General features: G+C 35.1%; 1 long non-coding RNA gene across 1 annotated transcript; it reads right to left on the bottom strand.

The window, feature by feature from the left end:
• Positions 1-2126: 2126 nt before the first annotated feature.
• Positions 2127-5339, bottom strand: LOC113307821. Its single transcript, XR_003339346.1, has 4 exons — positions 4789-5339; positions 4229-4561; positions 3909-4119; positions 2127-2522 (listed from the first exon to the last, which is right to left on the bottom strand). It is a non-coding gene; the product is annotated as an uncharacterized LOC113307821 (long non-coding RNA).
• Between the last annotated feature and the right edge of the window lie 18170 nt (positions 5340-23509).

Below are 23509 nucleotides of genomic sequence, written 5' to 3'. Positions count from 1 at the left end.
CTCACACAACTTGCAACCGTACAGCGTTAACTCAAAGAGTAAAGAAATATTGTCTATACCCCATGAATTGTAACATCCATTGAGTATCAATGAACAAGAACTACCAACACATAATTCAGAATTAGCTACAGAATGAGTAGTTCCCCGAATAAGCTCAATTTTCTTGCCACGATCAAATACTAAACAAGTGTAAACAAAACAAGGATAGAAACAAAAACCACCATCATTCCAGATCCACAAAACACTATCACGCAGTGTACCCAAGAATTCCTGCACCATTTCAGGTTCCTATACCCTAGTCCATATGAGAATCAAAATTCTATTTCTCTTAGCTATATGAACAAACAACTTCCTCTCATCATAAAATTTGGAATCATTAACACATAAAAATTGAAATGAGTGCACAGATGAAAAATCTGATTTATACCCAAAGCTAAAAAGTAATTGAGTAATCAATATACCAGCACATTTACCACGATCAGATAACAAGCGAGAATCATCAAGTTTGAAATGGAAACAAGCCATACCTAGAAATTTGCTGAGGACTTCAATAACATCAGTTCTCACCATTTTCTCATACTGAGAATTCTCATCAACGGACATATTATTCTTCGCATGAAAAAAATAGGGTGGAATTATATTGAGAGAAGAAAGTAACTCTAAAGCAGAAGAATCACTGATGTCAATGATAGGGGAAGGAATTGAATTGACTACGGCAGTGGTTGAATCTTCTTTTTCTTCAACGAAAAATGATGGAGTCAACTCATCAGAATCAACAATCAATTCTTCGGCTACAACTGTCTCTTCAGTCATTATTTCTTCAGTAACCTTAGCTTCTTCCACTGTTAAAGAGTCTTGACCCAATTTAGGCACCGAATCGAAAATGAGGACCTCTTCCTCCTTCTTCGTAGCTCTCGTAATCCAAGCTTTATTAACGAATTGTTCTTAGAATGGTGGTACTTTAATGGATTCCCAACTGACCCTGGCGAACGAGATTTCATTCTGTAATCTCCAAAGCTGATAATTTCCACACAGGGAATATATATCGTTGAAAAAATCTCTATATTGTGTCTGCAGATCAACGAAATGGTCATATGCTTCATTTTTTGCCCTAACTCTATACCAATAATCCCTATATCGAAACAATTCTGATACCAATTTGTTGTGTACCTGGACGTACAACAACAGGGTTTCCATCAATAATAACTGTAACCTCTCCGATCCGAAGATATGAGCCATCTAGTTCAGAAGAACCAGCCATGAAATCGATTGAACGACTATTTAGATTAATATTTTCATTAGAGTTTCATTACAGACTCTGAGCTTATAAGGCTCGACTCTACTGAATAGATCCAACGGTTACAATGCTAACACATGGCTAAATCTAACCCATCCCTTACAATTGATAAGGACACCCATTACCCAGTTAATTACTACCAATAAGACTAGTACTAACTAGTACTAAATACTAACACGGAATGGGATAAGGGACACCCTCTCCTCGTCATAGCGGTCATACGAGACGACAGTGTGATGTGGCTTCGCCTCGCCCCGTCGTGCATTTTTGATTTGGTGTGGCTCGGCTAGGCCTCTCCCCAATGGTGCTAAAATCTATCATTATCAGTATCGGGATTTTAACATCCTTATTTTAACAAGGATGTACCCATTATCCATATAGGCTGTAAGTTCTTGTGTCTTCAGTTTAACATCAATATATCAAAAAAGAGATAAACCTTCACCGGCAAATGAACAACCGAAATCATACCTGATGACTTTACAAATTTAAGGACTAAATAAACGTAGTCAAGGCAAGCTCATGTAAGGCACCCTAAACATATAGCTGTTGAACTAATTGATAAATTAGGTTGAACAAAGGCTCATCTCCAGTAGTAAGGAACCCACAACACCATGTATATAGCATAAAACAGATCATAAGAGTGCCACACTTAGTATGACAATTCAACTGTTTTTTTTACCCGCTAACTCAGACCTATTCAATGTATATTATTAATTTAGTTAGACCAAATTATCCTTATTAAGTGCAGTCATGTTAAAAAAAAATTGCACTATACTTTAGAAGCGCCTATAAATCAAATATAATCAAATCAACACACACACTCAGTTTGAGTGTTTTAAGCAAGTATATATAGTCATTTAATTTTTGTTATGTGTCACATATGACCGAATGCATGTATATGAAGGCATTTACAGCCTACATGCAAAACCAACAGAGTACAAGTTGTGGAAAAAACAATGACGGATCTTGCTATTAGAAAAAATGACTAACCATTTGATTATTTGTAAATTTGACCATTCTAGTCTTTGTTTAGCAACTCCTCCTGCTGTCTTCTTAGCAACAACTTCTTGTCATGCTCTCTCTTCTACCATACAAACTCTAAAAGCAAGAGCAAGTTCTGGATCTAAGTTTGGATCTATACCAAATTAGAACCACTGACACCAGATGCCGCCGCTGCTGCAAAACCACTCTTTCCGTATCCCCAGTGAATATGGCTGGTTGTAACCTAAACATGAAATGTTAGTTTAAACGAAGTAGAATAAGAAGCAGAAATCTACATAAGAACTTATGGGAGTTACCCAGTGAGGACTTCAGAGGGAACATTAATACCGGGCAGAAACACGAACAATGTGACTACTGTCATTAATTGTTGTTTACATATGCAAGGAAAGCTCCAAGTTTTTCTGGCTTTTGACTACTATCCCTACTATCACCTTCTCCCCCAAAAAGTTAATTAGCAAGGAAAATAACCTGATAATAAAAACTAAAGAGCAGCTGGAATGAGAATACCAGGTGCATCAATAAATCAACTTTCCGAAGAAGCTTATCTGAAATAACTTCACTTATTCATTTCTAAAGAATATTGGGCCCTCAATTTGATTTAATGAACCAAATCTAATGATGTTCGAATTAGCAATTGCTGCAACCAAATGCTTTGCACTATCTAAAGTAAAAAAAGTACTGCATTCACATCCAAGTATATTATTGCATCATACATAATGAACTTGCCATTAGACAACAAACCATGGTGATCATTGACATTAAACCTATGAAGTTATGTATTGTCCGAGCTTAACGGCTTGAGTATATAATTGTCAGGTTCTCATACCCCTCACTGAGAGTCTACAGAGTAAATCACTGGTAGCAAGTCCACTCTGAGAGTCTATATAGTAAATCTTAAGCCTCTGCGAGCATACTGAAAACTGCATTTGGACCTCCAAAATTAAGTGTGAAATCTAGACCCTCTTTATCTCTCCAGTTTGTGTAATTTTGTTTAATACGCCAAACTGTGAGTTGATGTCATCTATCTGGTCCAATTTCATAAATCTCTTCTGAATTCTTTTTTATCTCTATTTACAGAAAAAGAGAAAAAGGTGACTGGCCTTAATAAAACTCAACTGCACTGCGGAAACTCTTAGGAAATTAAGTGGCATATCAGAAAACAATTATATGGGTTGCAAGAAAATAAGTAACATATTAACAATAACACGTTAATGAGACTACCGCTCGACCCTTATGATTGGCCTTAATAAAACTCAAGTGCACTGCGGAAACTCTTGTGATCTCTATTGCTCTAATTGGTAACGATTAAATATTAACAATATCACAGTAATGAGACTACCGCTCGACTCTTTTGCAATCACCATATGAGTCTAAAAGCTAAAAGCATGCTATCAGATACTAATTTCATATAAAACAACAAATGATTTTTCTTGCAACCCAAATAACCAACCATAAATATTTATATGAATTACTAAATTGAACTGAGCAAGAGAAAAACAAAAAAATTACACCATGAAAACAGGTTACCTTTCAGATATATAAATATAAATATTCATATATCGAAATGAAATATTGTAAATAGAGAAGCGGAAAAGATAACCCGTATTACCTTTGTAAACCAAAATCTTTCATTTTTTGAGATACTAAATTTTCTTGGAAAGTCTCTTTTGAATCCAAAGCCAACTTCATTTCAGCTTCAATATCTAGCAAGGGTGGATCTCTTGCATGCGTATCAAATTAGAGTTGTTCCCTTGCTATGTTATACCCGATAGAAAATAGTTTTTCCAAGATTCTACCTTGTCTTTGTCCGTTAACATAGGCTGTCAACGACATCCATATTAGTAAATCATATTATAAACTCTAAAATACACGAATTATAAAATAAAATTGTGTATTAAGTTTGTTTTGATTGTTAACTTGTATTCTTACCAATTGATACTTGCAAAAACAGTTGAAGTTTCTTGCACCTTGTTGCCAAGGTCATAAGTCGAAAAGGACCTCGATTATTTATGTTCATAGCAACATCGTACCTGCAATCATGCAACTACCTGTGTGAGAGAATACAATGCATGTGCCGATGTATGTTGCTTGCCCAAGCTTTCCGATCCTCAGTCCTTTCTTTAGTTGTATTGCTCAAATTTCTAACATTTGCAAAAACATTTCAATCCCAGGTATAAGACGTCATGCAAGTGTCCATAGTGAAGTTGGTTGTCCGGTGGTCCATCTAGCAAAAAATCTTTGCTCCATATTAACACCAAATCCCTACAAAATTGAAGCAAATGATAAATTTAAAATAATGTTGATATACCAAGGAATTTAAGATTAAACTTGGTCAAAATCTAAACAGAATGCAAAATTGTATATATAATTTCTTCAAACAATCAAAATATATTAAAACACAAAATTAAGACAAAAAATCCAAAATTGATGGCATAAAAGAATTAAGAGTAAAAAATCCAAAATTGATGGCATAAATTAAATGATTTTACCTATAAGTAACATTACTAGGATCAAGCGATATGTTCTCTGCCTCTCTTAACAATCAACTCAACAGTGAGCTAACATCACAAAAATATCACTGAATCACAAAAAATAATAGTTCATAATAAGAAATTAAGAGATCCAAAGAGAACAGGGGGATCCAAATGATTTTGCCAACCTTTTACCAAATAGAACAAATCTTCAAACCACTGGAATTTTCACAAACAGGGTTACCGAGTTTCAATTGAATCCCAAGTATTAAATTTAGGCTGGGTGTAAAATATTCAAACCAAGATTTCAATTGAAGCTCTATGTATTGAACTGATTATTGATTTTGAGGTTTTCTGTGTCGTTCGATTTAGGGACGACGAAGAAATAAAAGAAAAGGATTATTGATTTTGGGGTTTTCTTTGTCCGATTTAGAGACGACGAAGAAAAAAGAGAAATTTTCACTCGAAACCCTAAGTATTAAACTGATTACTGCTTGTATTTGAGTTTCTCTTTTGTTCAATTTTGGACGAAGAACAAAGAAGAGAAAAGAGATAGGCGGAGAAAACAAAAGTTCTAGGGTTTTTGACAAAAATTAATGAAGGTTTATGACAGATATATTGTCTACCTAACTGGCGTTAGTAACGTCCAGTTAAGTCTTCGGTGTAGACTGAAAAGGCGAGGGTACCCAAATATATACCTCAAGCTAAAACTTTTCCTTCCTATAAGTCCTTTCTCTGAAAATGATTGTCTATGGACTGAGTCGAGACAATACAACAAATTTCTTTCACACTTCGTGTGATCGTCTATGGATACGAGATCGAGACAATACTACAACGAAGTATGTTTACTTGATACAAAGGTTCATACTTAACCAAACATAATGGGATTGCTTATCAAGTAAATAGGTACTAACGTTTGTGTAATTTACTTTAATTATAATAAAACAATTATAATGCGGAAATATAAAGTAAATGACACAGCAAGATTTTGTTAACGAGGAAAACCGCAAATGCAGAAAAACCCCGGGACCTTGTCCAGAATTGAATACTCTCGGGATTAAGCCGCTATACAAAATAAACCAACTTCGTATAGTTGAGACCAAGCAACTAAACCTATAGTTCACCTAGTTCCATTTGTATTCCTACGCCTCCAACTTATGAATAAGTCACGTACTTGGAACAATTCCTTTGGTTCGTATTCCAAACAGTAAAGGAACAACAAATCTGTTTGGTATCAACTCTCTTCAACCAAGTGATATGAGTCGGACAAAGGCTCTTCTGTTTATCTTAACATAAACTTCTTCGTCAGGTTCTTAGATCTATCTTATGTCCAATTACCCAAAGTAATCATAAGATTTTGCAATCAATACCTTTAATACCAAGGAACCGTATTGATGCCGATCTACTCAACTATTCTATCCAATCTACCACAAGGATAAACCGATTATAGTGAGATCGTCTTTTTACCGAAACAAGTATTGTGCACACCAAAGATTTATATAACCAGGTCAGAAATCTTTTATCTCTTCTTTATCTTCAAATCTTCTTAGATCTTCAATAAACAACTGCATACAACTACTTGAATCTCTTGTGATCAATCACACACAGAACGGAGTCTGTTAACAATGGATTATCACAAGATCGTCTTTAACACTAACAACAGTCTAAATATCCCTGTCGAAACTTCGAACTAGTTTGAGTGAATCTTATATCTGAAGATAAGATTCTCAAGCATAAACAAACTAGGTGCAATCAAAGTTAAACCACCGTTAGTCAATCAAATCAATCGAAAACAAAAGATAAACTGTAATTATCTAGTTTCCCACCAACGGTACTGGTAGAGCTTCCCAATCCCAAAGAAGTCTTTAAATTGAGCAGCCGTAAGAGATTTCGCCTAATTAGGTTCCTCTCCTCTCTTAATAGGCGGCTTCACCAGTAACAATACAACGGAGGGAGTTTACTGTCACGAAAGATTAGTTTGCTAGAAATGCAAACTTCAAGTATTTATAGACAAGGAAGTTTGGACACCAAGGAATTTCCAAAACCGAAATATTCTCAAGATAATTTCCATATTCGGTTTTCATAATTCCTGAGAATGCTCTGTCCAAAATAATGATCGAAAATCTCCTTGGAAAATCTTTAACTAGAAAATGCACATTACTAATTCTTATTTTCCATATATAATTAAAAACCTTAATTAAAAGATTCTTAACTTATTTAATTTTGATCCTAGGATTTGCTTCCTTCTTAGCTTTTAAGGAATATCTTTGAACAATAAAAGATACGCATAAATGAACGTGTTCAAAGTGTGTCGACATCCTTACTTTGTAAGTCCTCTTTCATACTTACACACTTGAAACCAATTTACCACGCTTCCAAACAAGTTTAGAATTGGTTATCTGACTTTCAAGAGCTATGCGATTGATTAAGAACTCTCAATCACAAATCATGGGTTTAACGGTTCTACCAAAACAAGTTTCGGTTCTACCTCCATGTGAATATTGTGCATAGTCACACTAGCTTTCCAAAATTCGGTTGACTAGGTACTAGGATCGTTTCTCCACATATATATGGTATCTAACTCATATGTGTTGCACATGTCCATAGGATCGGTTCCCCTTTGCCTAAAAACGTGTTGCACATGTCCATAGGATTGGTTCCCCTTTCTGCTATAAACCTTGTTGCACCCTATACAAGGATCGATTCCCCTTTGTGATGTGTTACACCTCTTACTAGGATCGGTTCCCCTTTACCCAGTGTTAGGTCTTACAAACTACACAAACTCGATCATACCATCAGGTGATTACTTAAGATCGGTTTCACTAATAAAAGTCATACCAATACAAAATTCAGGCCTCATGTGAATAGTTTTACCAAGAACACAAACAAGTCATGAGCGGTTATACTAATCACACATATTGGTCGTTCATAAGATATGCAATAAAGAACAATCCCAATAACGCCTGGCGATTTCCTTTTCGATTCACAAACAAAGTTCATGAACTTACTTCCTTAAAACATATGTAAAAACATTGTTTCCTATGATAAAATCCTCACCTCCTACCCATACATAATCACAATAGCATTCAAACGATTATGTCGATGTCTTATATACAAAGTTTAATGGCTAAGCAATAAACCTCGTATTGTATTCCTTAATATTATGTCTATCTAGAGCGTTCATGCTTCGCAGTTTTTTTTTCAATATGCATGGCTTACTTATTCACTTCTTCAAGTCTTCGCAATGCTTGTAATGTCTCATATCCTAATACTTTCAAGCTAACCTATACGAAGTTGACTCTAGTACATTTAATCAAGCGACTCTTAAATGAGTTTTGGTTCACTAAAATATGACAATCAAACTTGACATACCAACGCTTGGTGGGTTCAACCGAGCTATGCTCTAAAAATATTCCCCTTTGTCAATTTTAGTGACAAAACTCTTACAATCATATGGATAAACAAATTACAAGAATTCATTATACATATGCTTGATTCTCGAATTCAACAACACATAACCTGCATACATTCAATCCTTAAAAATGAAACAACTGTTGACATTATAATAACAAAGCTCATACTTCCCCTAAAGGAGATAGGTAGATTTTTAATCCTCACGTCTTTTTGTTATACCAAATCATATGATATGTTACTCCCCTTAGTCTATGCTTTTCCTCATTCGTTAGATAAACGTTCAAGCACCAATGTCCTTCTTCCCTAGTGACACCAATCAATATAAATTGACACCAGCATCACTTGTTTACTCCATATATTTCTCCACCTTTTTGCCACAAAATGACAAAGAAACGAAAAAAATAAAGGACAACACGAAAAGGATCTTACAAATCTCAAAATATACTTGCAACCTGTTGAGTCAAGCACGAGGGTTCCACACATCATTTTTGATAACCAATATCAAAACCGAAACTACAAAGTAATTATGTTTTGATATGTTATCATGGAAATACTTTCCCGAAGCAATTTTCCCAAATAGTTTAGCAAACCAAAAATCAACTAAGCATATTAGTTCCTTTGCTAAACCGATTGTACAAATACAATCGCTTCATTCGATAAGACCAAAATAAAGATAACTCTATTTTTCTCATCAGGTTCTAATTATCCATATAACTTGGACCTTTAGATTTTAAACAAGCCAAATGCTAGGTTAGTTAACTAGCATTTCTTTTTAAGGCATTCTATTAGACTTGAATAACCGAAACCTTCACTTTGATAAGTCTAACTAAGATCAGAATTAACTTAGTTTCTCTTATCCGGAATTGAATTGGACTAAACAACTCATCCCGTAAACATATTCTTTTGTCAAGCCATAAATAATTCATACAAACCAAAACAAATCAACTTGCGTAATTATTCACCTCAACCGGAAGCAATTGAGACAACATAAACATTAAAGCACCGCAATTGCACCGTAAATTTTGTAAACCTAAACAATTGATTTCACACAACAAAGTAAGATAACAATAGTTTTCCTTAACCGGAACCAATTAAATCACACACACATCCATGCACATAATGGAATAAAAACATCAATTGTACCGAAATTTTGTTAAGCAAAAGAAAACAGATATAAGCAATAACATTAGGCTTTTCTTAAACAGGAAAACAATTAACTAACAAGATTGTTGCCTCAATTTCACATCCAACTTCTCCAATATGATCCCATCTTCTTCTTCCAGGGAGAATTGATATCGAAATACCATTATGTTGTCATCCTTATGCAAAACAAAGAATAACAACAACCAACCTTTACCATATAAAGGTTGAAAATCGGTTTTTAACTATTGCAAGCAAAAGTTGAAAACCCATGAAACACATATGCTTTTATGCTAAACCAAACCGATTCAACATGTTGTGACTTTTCACATATTGTTTCTATCAGAACCCCTTATGATCCTTTGATAAAGCCTACCAACATGGGCTAGAACTTAATCCTGCTAAATCAAAAAGTCACCCAAACCATAAGTGTTCACAACATATTATGAGATCGAATATCAAGGTAATAAAACCGAAATCAAACATCTCACAAACATACATAGCATTAAATAAAGCATTCAAGCACAAGCTATGTAAATAAAAAACTATCACAAGGAAAAATTATAAATCAAATAACTTTAGTCATAATAGTTTTTATTCATAATAGACTTAATACAATTAATGAAAGAAATCAAAAATTGGAGCCTATTTTATCTTGAACAAGAATTTAAGCTCATTCATCCTTGTTATCCTCCGTCTCCATGATTTCATCAAGGTTTTGTTCAAACATTTCAAGCTTGGTAGCATGAAAACTAATCTTTTGTAGATCACGAAAGTTTCTATATGATGCCCAACAAACATCATGAAAAATAATTTCCTTTCGAGCAACAATAGATAATTCCTTCAGGAGTTCATTTCTTCCTATTAGTTCAAGAACTCCTTCACATAGGCTTGTAGCCCTTACTTCAGTGAGGGATGGCATGATCTGATATGAACACAATTCAGAACAGATTTCCAATCTTCCTTTATTAGAGGAATCTAAGACACTTTCCACTTCTTGGATACAGTATTCTCCCATAAATTCGTTGTATGATCTTTTATTTTCAGTGAAAAGAATCACATGAATCTTTCTATTTAAAAGGTCATGAAATCTACAGGAGTATATCAGATCTGATATAGCATTCTTTAGGTCTTTCATAACTGACACATATGAAAAGCTCGAATAAGAATTCGGTTCTTATAAGATTTTAATTACTTATAAAAGGAAACCTTTTATTTTTGACAATCTTACCTGGAAAAAAAAATAACCAGAATTTCCCATTTTAAACAAATTTCTACAACACAGGAGTGTTTGGGAACAGAGAAATTTGTTTTTCTGTAACAACATTATTTCATACTGTTTTTCCTCTTCCACATCTTTGGATACGATGTGTCGTCATAATCAAGGAATCGTTCAGAGTCTGTTCCTTTAAAAGGATGAGAGACAAACCTTGTTCGTTTAAAATCATTTTTCTTGTGCTTCTTTTTAAATGATTTTGGTATATACTGGGTAGACCAATAATCAGTACAATGCCCCTTTACTCTGTTGCTTAAAAGTCGAGGAATAAGGTTTAATTTTCTCAACTCTCTTGAGACGAAACAGAGAGCATTTTTCATTATATGAATCTTGCACATCCTCTGAACATGGTTTTTACTACTACAGGAATAACAACACTTGATATTATAAGGATTATGATGTTGCAAGTTACCTGTTTGTGCATGACCAATGAAAACTCCTTCCCCCTTTTTAGACTCTGAGGCTTTGATTTCTTCCTTTCTTCATGAGCTTCATTCTTCTGATTTGAACAATCATTAAGAATTTGTTTGTCTCTACTTGTTTCTTCATTGCTATGTTGAGCATTTTCTTTTGGAGAAACTTCCTGTTGAGTACACACAAATTTAACGAACTTAATTTCACTGTTAGAGACTGTAGTACTATTACCTTCGTATCCTAACCCACTTGTGTCACCATAACTCCTTCCTACTCCCAACAAAGAAGAAAGATTGGAAGAGCTTTCATGAAGTTTTTTCAACACAGAGATTTCTTCTTTTAATGTAATGTTCTCATTAAGAGTAGAGTTAAGAGTTTCCTCTAACCTTTTATGTTTGAAAGAATACCATTTTCTTTTTCCTTGAAGTACTCTTGTTGAGTGTTCATTTTTACCTTAGAGTCATCAAGCTCCTTTTCCAGAAGAAAGTTCTTTTCTCGAAGAATTTCCAGATCTTTTTCTCAAGTTTCTACATGATGACGTTCAACGTCCATTCTTTTTTCATAGTCACAAACTTGTTGTGTGATTTCTCTTTTTAGCAATTCATGCTCTCTGTGGAGATTTTCTACCTTCAATGTCAAATATTGTTCTCTTTCAAGAGTTGAAAGAAGTTCATTAGAGCAGAGAAGAAATTGTTTACTCAATTCCATTAGTTCAGAAGTTCTTACACTTGATCTCTCATTAGAGATCTCAAGAATATAACTTAAAAATGTCTCATTTGAGATTTCATCAATTGAGTAATCAGGATCTGAAGAACAATCTCCTTTTGAGCACAGATCTTGTGGTACGTTAAATGAGCCTTTCTTTAGCTTTCGTTCTCGCTTAACTTTGCTTTGGCCCATATCTTATAGGATGGATTGCACCAAACACAAATTGTTAGATCTTTTCGTATTTGCCCGTTCTGATACCAATTGAAAAGGAGAGGGTACCCAAATATACCTCAAGCTAAAACTTTTCCTTCCTATAAGTCCTTTCTCCGAAAGTGATTGTCTATGGACTGAGTCAAGACAATACAAAAAATCAGTTCACACTTCTTGTGATCATCTATGGATACGAGATCGATACAATACTACAACGAAGTATGTTTACTTGTACAAAGGTTCAGACTTAACCAAACACAATGGGATTGCTTATCAAGTAAATAGGAATAAACGTTTGTGTAATTTACTTTAATTATAATAAAACAATTATAATGTGGAAATATAAAGTAAATGACACAACAATATTTTGTTAGCGAGGAAAACCGCAAATGCAGAAAAACCCGGGACCTTGTCCAGAATTGAGTACTCTTAGGATTAAGCCGCTATACAAAATAAACCAACTTCGTATAGTTGAGACCAAGCAACTAAACCTATAGTTCACCTAGTTCCATCTGTATTCCCACGCATCCAACTTATGAATAAGTCATGTACTTGGAACAATTCCTTTGGTTCGTATTCCAAACAATAAAGGAACAACAAATCTGTTTGGTATCAACTCTCTTCAACCAAGTGATATGAGTCAGACAAAGGCTCTTCTGTTTATCTTAATATAAACTCCTTTGTCAGGTTCTTAGATCTATCTTATGTTCAATTACCCAAAGTAATCATAATTTGCAATCAATACCTTTAATCCCAAGGAACCGTATTGATGTCGATATACTCAACTATTCTATCCAATCTACCACAAGGATAACCGATTATAGTAAGATCATTTTTTTACCAAAATAAGTATTGTGCACACCAAAGATTTGTATAAACAAGTCAGAAATCTTCTATCTTTTCTTTGTCTTCAAATATTCTTAGATCTTCAATAAACACCTGCGCACACCTACTTGAATCTCTTGTGATCAATCACACACATAACGGAGTCTGTTAACAATGGATTATCATAAGATCGTCCTTAGCACTAACAACAGTCTAAAGATCCCTGTCGAAACTTCGAACTAGTTTGAGTGAATCTTATATCTGAAGAGAAGATTCTCAAGCATAAACAAACTAGGTGCAATCAAAGTTCAACCATCGTTAGTCAATCAAATCAATCGAAAACAAAAGATAAACCACAATTGTCTAGTTTCCCACCAACGGTACTCGTAGAGCTTCTCAATCCCAAAGAAGTCTTTAAATTTAGCAGTCGTAAGAGATTTCGCATAATTAGGTTGCTCTCCTCTCCGAATAGGCGGCTTCACCAGTTTCAGTACAACAGAGGAAGTTTACTGTCATGAAGGATTAGTTTGATAGAAATGCAAACTTCAAGTATTTATAGACAAGGAAGTTTGGACACCAAGGAGTTTCCAAAACGGAAAATATTCTCAAGATATTCAATGATAATTTCCATATTCGGTTTTCACAATTTCTGAGAATGCTCTGTCTAAAATAATGATCGAAATTCTCCTTGAAAAATATTTAACTAGCAAATGCACATTACTAATTCTTATTTTCCATATATAATTAAAAACTTAATTAAAAGATTCTTTACTTATTTAATTTCGATCCTGGGATTTGCTTCCTTCTTAGCTGTTAAGGAATATCTTTGAACAATAAAAGATATGCATAAATGCACGTGTTCAAAGTGTGTCAACATCCTTACTTTGTAAGTCCTCTTTTATACTTACACACTTGAAACCGATTTACCACGCTTCCAAACAAGTTTAGAATTGGTTCATCTGACTTTCAAGAGCTATGCGATTGATTAAGAACTCTCAATCACAAATCATGTGTTTAACGGTTCTACCAAAACAAGTTTCGGTTCTACCCCCATGTGAGTACTGTGCATAGTCACACTATCTTTCCAAAATTCAGTTGACTAGGTACTAGGATCGGTTCCCCACATATATATGGTATCTAACTCATATGTGTTGCACATGTCCATAGGTTCGGTTCCCCTTTGCCTAAAAACGTGTTGCACATGTCCATAGGATCGGTTCCCCTTTCTGCTATAAACCTTGATGCACCCCATACAATGATCGATTCCCCTTTGTGATATGTTACACCTCTTACTAGGATCGGTTCCCATTTACCCAGTGTTAGGTCTTACAAACTACACAAACTCGATCATACCATCAGGTGATTACTTAAGATCGGTTTCACTAATAAAAGTCATACCAATACAAAAGTCAGGCCTCATGTGAATAGTTTTACCAAGAACACAAACAAGTCATGAGCGGTTATACTAATCACACATATTGGTCGTTCATAAGATATGCAACAAAGAACAATCCCAATAACGCCTGGCGATTTCCTTTTCGATTCACAAACAAAGTTCATGAACTTACTTCCTTAAAACATATGTAAAAACATTGTTTCCTATGATAAAATCCTCACCTCCTACCCATACATAATCACAATAGCATTCAAACGATTATGTCGATGTCTTATCTACAAAGTTTAATGGTTAAGAAATAAACCTCGTATTGTATTCCTTAATACTATGGTTAAGAAATAAACCTAGAGTATTCATGCTTCACAGTTTTGTTTTCAATATGCACGACTTGAAAGATACGTTAGAGAATGAAACAGTTCAAGTCAAATATCACTAACCTCAAGTGGAAGGATGATGTTGTGGTTGTAGCTCCTTACTTCTTCACTTCTTTAAGTCTTCGCAATACTTGTAATGTCTCATATCCTAATAATTTCAAGCTAACCTATACGAAGTTGACTCTAGTACATTTAATCAAGCGACTCTTAAATGAGTTTTGGTTCACTAAAATATGACAACCAAACTTGACATACCAACGCTTGGTGGGTTCAACCGAGATATGCTCTAACATAAACCAAGTGTAATGAATTTATAAGGCTTAGACTGCTGCGTAAGTGCTGTATACCTAAATTTTTACCAACGGTGTTACTAACGTCCCGTTAAAAACGTGGTGTAAATAGAGTGTAACTGAATTTGTAATGTTTGGACCAATAGAGTCCTGCCAAGTGTCCTCACCAGGTTAACTAATGCCCAAAGATTTTATCTAATTTAATCTGAGGGGGGTGTCAAACTCACCGTTCGACGTGGGAGCTCATATGACTTAGCATTTTAAAGGAGGGGAGATATCATTGTTTGAGAATTTTCCAAATGGTCAAGTTGAAACAAAAATAGTTTATAAACCATAAATTTTTCTTAACCAAGATTGTCAATATCAGGATCCAACACCGAACTAGAGGGATTCTAATGTTAAAGATAGATAAATTGATCGTTTGATTGAGGATCAACCACCTTAATCTATTGAATTAGGGGTTAGCCACCAAGTTAAGTATCACACTTAATAATATTGATTGTATTGATTGATTAAAACCTAAAATAAACTATGTATTTATATATAACATAAGTTAGAAAGCAAGTAAAGAAATATAAATAATTCCTAAAATAACTAAACTCTCCTAATTAGTGTTGGTATGCCAACATCCCCAACCCCTTGAGACACAGCTTGTTCTCAAGTTGGATCATAAAACTAAACTAAGACATTGACAAAACATATATAAATAAAATTATAAAACATGTCTAACCTAAAAATAGAACTGATGTTCTAACATTCCAAGCCCACTTGAAATGCAAATTGTCCTCAAGTTGGATCGTTATAATTCATCACGAGAGCATTATTATGCCCAACTATCCAAGGTGGCTTCCATAGTTTTGTTGCGTTCACAACATCATGATGATTATTATAATTAACATAAGCATAACCAAAATATTCAAGATCTGATCCAACCACGAATGACTGTTCCGCATTACATGTTGTTGTTGTCTTATTATTTCACCCTCCTTGAAAAGAATCTTGTCCTCAAGGTCCTAACTTGATACTGGTACAAAGTTGTATCCTTTCAATTGACTAGTATTAGTATCAACCATTACCTTCCAAGAGAAAACAACACCGAAGGCATCAAAACTATCAAATAGTTATTTGCCATATATGGATGAGTTCGAATTTATAATGGTCTTCCCACTTCTTTGTATGCTAAGATCACTGCAAGCTTTATTAATGATCCCTCCACGAATTACCGTCCTGCATTACTTGTCGTTGTTGGATCTGATACCAGATGTTAGGATCCAACACCGAACTAGAGGGATCTTAATGCTAAAGATAGATAAATTGATCGTTTGGTTAGCGATCAACCACCTTAATCTTTTGAATTGAAGATTAACTGACAAGTTAAGCATAATACTTAATAATATTGATACCCAAAAACAAACTATGTATTTATATAGAACATAACTTAGAAAGCAAGTAAAGAAATATAAATTAGTCCTAAAATAGCTAGAATCTCCAAATTGGTGTTAATATCCAAACAATCAAGGGTCTAGAACATCCATTGCTTGAATCATATTTCGAGAGATTTATCAAGACAAACTTGACTCAAAATTTCTTCTTGTAATATTAAATCTACTAAAATCGTACAACTTAGTCTCATAAAATAAAATGGTAAATACCTTAAGTAAATATGATGGTTCAGTCTTCACATACCTCTTCGTCGATGAAGTTATTCAAATATCTTCGTCTGATCTCCAGTCTTCAATCTTCCAGGGTTATTAGTGATGTCTGATACTCAATTACCATACTCTAATCCTAGTCCGAGATTTAACTTTAGTAGACTAGAAATCAAGATATAGTTTTGTGCATCTAACATTGACAACAAGTTTGAGATAACAGAATTTACGTATTCGACCGACCAGTGCCCTAACAGAGTCATGTAGTACAATGTGGTTGAGAAAAGGAGGGATTTATGGTCCCAGATGGTTGTTGTTTCTTGCTTTACTTCCGTCCGCCGCATAGTTTACTAGAGTGTCCGCCTCTTGGTTCTCCTATTGATGTAGTTTTAATTATGGTAAGTAAAAGTATCGTTCGCTCGGACTTTTTGAAATAATTGATTTTAGACTTAATAATTGAAAATACTAAAAATAAAATAGAGTAACAAGATGAAGAGAGAGAGGTATAGGATTTCGGATTCCACTACTTCTAACAGTTGTAAATTCAACAATTGTCTTTAATCTACTCTCAAAACTACACAAGGCCATTTTGAACCCAGTCTCATGCCTTGAAAAATTTATCGTTAATGAAATATCAATGCGACTAAGTCGATAATCTAAGGCCTAATTTTCCTTCGCTTATAAAAGAACGATCGCCAAAGTCGATCCAAAACAGTTATTATGATGCATTTAAAGAAGAGAAAACTTTTAGACAATTAAAAGCTTAATAGGATAGTAATAATTAAAAGAAAAATAAATACTAAAAATTACATGCTAGAATTAGTTTCCTCCTCAACCCTAGAAATTAAATTTAGCAACCCATGAATCGAAAATTGGAGAAAAATCGATTAATCATTGTATTCAAAAACATGCAAATATGCTTACAACGATTTTCAGTCGCTAAAGACCTCTAGTGACCAAAGCAGCTCAGTTACTAATGGTTCATCCACTGCGCTTTTAGTTACAGAAGAGTTTCGCACTATCAAGATAACGATATGTTGTTTTTGTGGCTTGATATATAAGATTGCTTCTGCGACTGTTCTGGTGAGCCTAATGTTCTTCGTTCTTCCTCTTTAATGGCAACAACAAAGAGGTTTGATAACTCTCAGTTCTCTGCTACTAGCCTCCCCTAACTCTCTATCCCCTCTCAAGACTTCCCACAAGCCCTTATATACAACACCGACACGAAATCTCTCGAGTAAATGCTCAAAATATCTCACAGTAAATACAGTTTATCTCGGGAATATTTTCTTCCCTCTCTTTACCAAATCCCGCGATTTTCTTTCCTTCTATTCCTCTTTCACGTGTTTTCCGGTGTTGAACTCGCCATAGTTATCTCTTCAACGTTCCAAGTCATCCAAACTCCAGCCGTGCACGACTCAAACTCACAGAAATTCATAACATCCCATGACAGACTCGGTACTTCCTTGTTTTATGAAAACTCCACGTAACCCTCCCCGTTATGCGAATCCAAGTCACTTACCAACCCTGTTTGGTTGCCACAGGCCCAAATTACTCCAAATCCTCCATTGAATCTTACTGAATTTCTTCCAAATCCAATACAACAAATATCGGGTTTTGAGAATATCTTCCCGTCACTTGGTTTGCTTCATCTAGCCAATTCGAAATGATTTTGACAACCATTTCATACCTGATATGCTGAATCATCCTTATCAATTCCGGTGACTAAGTCTCACCCAAACACCAATAAAATCCAAAACCTAATTCTGTTCTTCTACACAACCAGTTTCCCGCTAAAATACGTAAGCTCTGATTCATCTTTTCCCGATTATCTAGCAAATTATGGTCAAAATGAAGACCATTACCAGCCCTGTTTAGTCCATAGGAATAAACCCATTTGATTTCATCCATTTTGTCTTTTCACAACCCCTTCAAATCACGATCCCTAATTCTGCAACAAAATTGAAATTCAAATGAAGGTGCCCCTTATCCAACTCCCTGCGGTGCCGAGAGTAATTGGGGTGCCCCTTAGTAATTAGGTTGCCCCTGGGTGATTTTTGGGGTGTGTTTTTCAGCATTTCTCTCAGGGCATTTTTAACACATTTCGGGGGTGCCTTTAGTACTTTTCTCCGGAGGTTTAAATTCCACTTTTAGAGCCAATTTCTTCGCAACTGCTTAATTCTCCAAAAATACCTAGAAAGACATAAAATACTGAAATAAATACAAAAATGGGTACTAACAACATAAAAAATTGATATCACATTAGACACATAAATGCGTCTATCACCTATTTATATTGTGTTGTATAACGCAATACGAAATTTGTTGAATTCTTTGTTTTAGTTCACCTATCATTCCTGTTAAATACCAATTAGGTTCAACGAAATTCTTTATGAAGCACAAAAGATTCCCCGAGTCTGCCTCCAATAGAACTTTTTGCCTTTGTCATTCTGTTGTTGTTCTGGATGCCAATAATGTAGCCAAGGCCTCTGCTATTAAGGAAGTTGTTATTCTTAATGGTTGTGCCAGCGCCATCACCATTCTTGATTCTGAGTCCCTGCAAATGAAACCCGCACCTGCAATACCAGGGTGACCTCTTGCAGTTCCATCTGCGTTTGTTTTGATCCAATCTCTGCCCAATCTATACCATCCCACTGTCATAATTGTAGATATTGTTGTAATGTAGCTAGTTGGGTTACGGTTCGGTGGATCTCCGAAGTCTTCTTGGCCCATTCAAATTATTGTTGTTGTTTTAAAGCTTTGATTAGGATGTTTTTGGAAGTTGTACTTGTTTTTTCAAATATGATTTCATTTCTGGCAGTCCATATATAACATAACAGAAATCAGTAGGCCAAAATAGATGTGGTTGATGCATTTCCTGTAGCATCTACGAGATGGTGGTTTGGGGGTTAAGAGTGATTGAGGATGATGGTTAATGTTTGTGTTGGTTGAAAGGTGAGAGATGAGTGAGTCCCAGGTGATTGGAATTGGGCACTGTAGGAGGATGTATTTTGCTGAATCTGGCTCAGTACTTCATCTAGGGCATTGGTTGGAGTTGGTTAGATAGATACGGTTAAGGATAGAAAGGGTCGGCAGGCCATCGTTAATTGTTTTCCACAAGAAAAGATGTTTTTTTTTGTGGATAAGGTAATGTCCACAAAAATTTGGTGATTGGGATAGGGTTTAGGTGAGGTTGGTCGATGTCCTGGGTCATCTATAGCAAGATGCCATGGTGTATTTTCCAGATTTTAGTGGCGACCATATGATTCTATCTGATGAGTTTTCCTGAGGTGGGTGAATGTTTAGGGTGGGTGGATATTTATGATTCTTTCTGCTGGCTGGAAGGTGAGGTTTAATCGAAGAGATCAACTACAATGTAGATAGGAAAACATTGAGATGGATCAATCTTTTCAAATTGTGGTATTCAGTTGTCCAGGATAGGGGTTGTTAAACCATCTCAAATGCGATGAAAGGTATGTTGGTCTCGCTTTATTCATCAAATTTTATTGTTTTCCATTTTGAACTTCTATTTATATTAGGTTTGGGACTTGGGTTGGTTGGTCGGCTTAGAAAGATTGGCTAAGGTATATCCAATCAAGGAACTCGTTGCCCAAATTGTCCATCGTACCCGTGGAGCCCATGGAAGTGCTGCCCAAATTACATTTCTCAGGTTCTCCGGGTTTCACGGGTTGATCCAAGTTTAACTAAACATAAAAAAATGACATTTCTGTTAGTGTGATAATAATAAATTCTAGTAATAGTAAGATTTAATTGCTCCGTTTATCTTAAATTTCCAAATAACTAAAGATTATATACAATAATATGAATTATTAATGAGATAGATATAATTTATATTTTCGTATTAGATTGAAATTACTCTAAATAGATAATAATACCAATTATAAAAATGATTTATATTATTCATTGGGTTGGGTGGGTTGCTTGTGTTAGAGATATTTATGCCCGTGATTGCCCAAATTTAACTCAGGTTTATAAAATTTATGTCCAAAATCACCTAAAGTTTTGAAATACGTTTTCCATGTCCATGCAACGTTCGGGTTGGGCATGGATTGGTGGGTTGACCCAACCCAAGTCCCACCCTTAATTTATATACCATTTCAATGAAAATGTGTCGGTAATAAAAATAAATTTTCTAGCTAGCAATTGAAAAATTGTCTAGTTAGCAATGACGCTAGTAGTAGGTTGGGTAGTTTTATTTTTTATAGATCAGGTGTTTCTATTCAAAAGATTGTTAGGGTACAAACCAAGGTTCTCTACGAATCTTGATTATTGTATATATATTATTCCTAAATCCCATTGATTAAAAAAATATTCGATTTTAGTTTTATTTTCGTATAAAATTTATTTTATAATTAAAAGTGGTGAAAGAAAAATAATTTTTAACATAAACAATAATATTTGTAAATAATTTATTCGGGTAGCTAGCTCAGCTGGTCATCCCCATTTCGCAAAAAGGTTTGATGCGCTCTAGGAGGTACCGGGTTCGAGTCTCCAATGGCGTAATATTGCAGTATTTGACATGGAAGGTAGAGTTAGCTTGCCCCCTTACGACATAATCGTCCCCCTATCCGCTTCGGCTCCCTTGGCTGGTTCCTCATGAGGCTCACTGGTAGGCTAGTACGACAACCTGTTTAATTAATGTAGTAGTACGATGTTGGTGCTTAGCTTGTTAAGCTTCCAACTAGTTTCTTGTAATAATACTCTTTATCCAATAGTCAAAAAAAGTTATTTATAATAATAATAATTTTTTAAAAATAAAATAAAAATAATATTAGTAAATTTAAAATTATATATATATGATAGTAAAATTATTTTTTAAACCCAAAAGGTTAGAATATTTGTTAAACCTAATAGATGTGTCCCATTTGCTACAACAACAATAGTTGAACCTAATATTTATAATTTACCCACTGGACAAAGTTGCGAAAAATTGGAAACAATCAACCTTTGTCTCTCTAGTGTACCACTCAACCTTTTCTTCTCTTTCTCTTAAGTCCGGTATTGATGGTGGATTTTTGACAAGGGATAAAATCGTAACCTTACATATTCCTGATCCAGTAATCAGACGAATATCGAGACTTATGTCTCTCATTAAAGCATGAAAACTCATGCCACGATGATATATGACTGAGTGTATCGTCTCTCAGAACATCCCTAAAAACCTCTGACTGAGTGTATTGCCTCTCAGAGTGTACATATGCAGTCTCTCAACTGAGACCACGACATATTTCATTAACTGAGCAATTTCAGTAAACACCTCTGTATAGAATCGAAATGATTGGACGTCTCCTAGATGTATTAATCACTAGTATAGAGCAATAACGTCTTCAGGATGTCGCAATGTTCCCTGGCTTTGCAGAGTAAATATTCAAATCGAGTATTACGCTTCAACTAGTTCATACCTCGATCTTCGAAGAATTATAATGCTCCTAGATTACCTGCTTGTATAGAGTCATCAATTAATTATTTCTAGTCGCAAGATTCATCAATTGAATTCCTAATAAATATTCTACGTTCTTCATAATATTTCATTACTTCAGTTCATGGTTCTTCCCAGCAGAATTCCATGAGTTAGTAATAAATATTCAATGTACGAGCATCTGAGCTACCACCGAGTAAGATCCAAGGAAATGATGCAAGTGTGCTTAGCAATAACGCACGAACGAGCATTCAAAAATACGAACGAACGAGGAAACCTATACAAAATAGGAAAGAAAAATAATAATAATAAATTATTAAAAGAGGCGTCTAAGGGGACCAGGCCCGCCGGCCGGTCATGTCGTCGTGACCGGTCCCACGCCTCTTCCTTTCTTTTATCGTATTTTATTATTTTTCCTTGATCTCATGAAAATCCCTTCATTTGAGCAAATTCCTTCATTTTAGCAAATCTCCTTAGTTTCATGATATTTCCTTCACATCATGGAAATAATACAAAATTAGGAAAGGTGTCGCGGGATCGGGCCCACTAGCCGGCCGACCATGCCTTAGCCGTGGCTGGTCCCACACCTTGTAATTCCTTATTTTATTATTATTATTTCCTTCATCTCATGAAAACTCCTTATTTTCAACAAACTCCTTAGTTTCATGAGATTTCCTCCGCATCATGGAAATAATATAAAATCAGGAAAGGTGTCGCGGGGCCGGGCCACTAGCCGGATGACCATGCCTCAGCCGTGGATGGTCCCACACCTTGTAATTCCTTATTTTATTATTATTATTTCCTTCATCTCATGAAAACTCCTTAATTTCAACAAACTCCTCAGTTTCATGAGATTTCCTCCGTATCATGGAAATAATATAAAATTAGGAAAGGTGTCGCGGGACCGGCCGACCATGCCTTAGCCGTGGACGGTCCCACACCTTGTAATTCCTTATTTTATTATTATTATTTCCTTCATATCATGAAAACTCCTTCGTTTTAACAAACTCCTCAGTTTCATGATATTTCCTCCGCATCATGGAAATAATATAAAATTAGGAAAGGTGTCGCGGGACCGGGTTTACTAGCCGGCCGGCCATGCCCTAGCCGTTGCCGGTCCCACACCTTGTAATCCCTTATTTTATTATTATTATTTCCTTCATTTTATGAAGATCCTCAGTTTGAACAAAACACTGATTTCTTCATATTTTCTCAAATGTTGCTCAAACACACACCAGAAATACCCGAATTCTCAGGATTGAGGCACGAACACTATGGTGACATGGGCATGCTATCTTGACCGAACAGGGTCAGACCTTTGGCTTGCAGGAAGCCGGTCCCACATATTTTATTTGACCTAATTTGCTCATATTAAGTTCAAACTCTTCCAAACAACTTGGACTTTTCTCAAATGATCATTAGTCGGTCACATGACCACCAGGGCCGGTTCCATGACCCCTTGGTCGGTCCCTCACTTCTCCATAAATAGGTTTTATTACCTAGCTCAGACGAGCACTATTTTAATAAATGATTAAACCAACATTTAATCATCCTTTCACCAACTAGTCTTCAAGGGACTTTGGTATTAGCTCACTTTAGCTAT

The sequence above is a fragment of the Papaver somniferum genome, chromosome 9 (assembly GCF_003573695.1).
Source record: "Papaver somniferum cultivar HN1 chromosome 9, ASM357369v1, whole genome shotgun sequence".
Classification (NCBI taxonomy): Eukaryota; Viridiplantae; Streptophyta; class Magnoliopsida; order Ranunculales; family Papaveraceae; genus Papaver; species Papaver somniferum.
The sequence above is the reverse complement of the archived record's forward strand: the minus strand, read 5'-3'. Positions and strand labels throughout refer to the sequence as shown.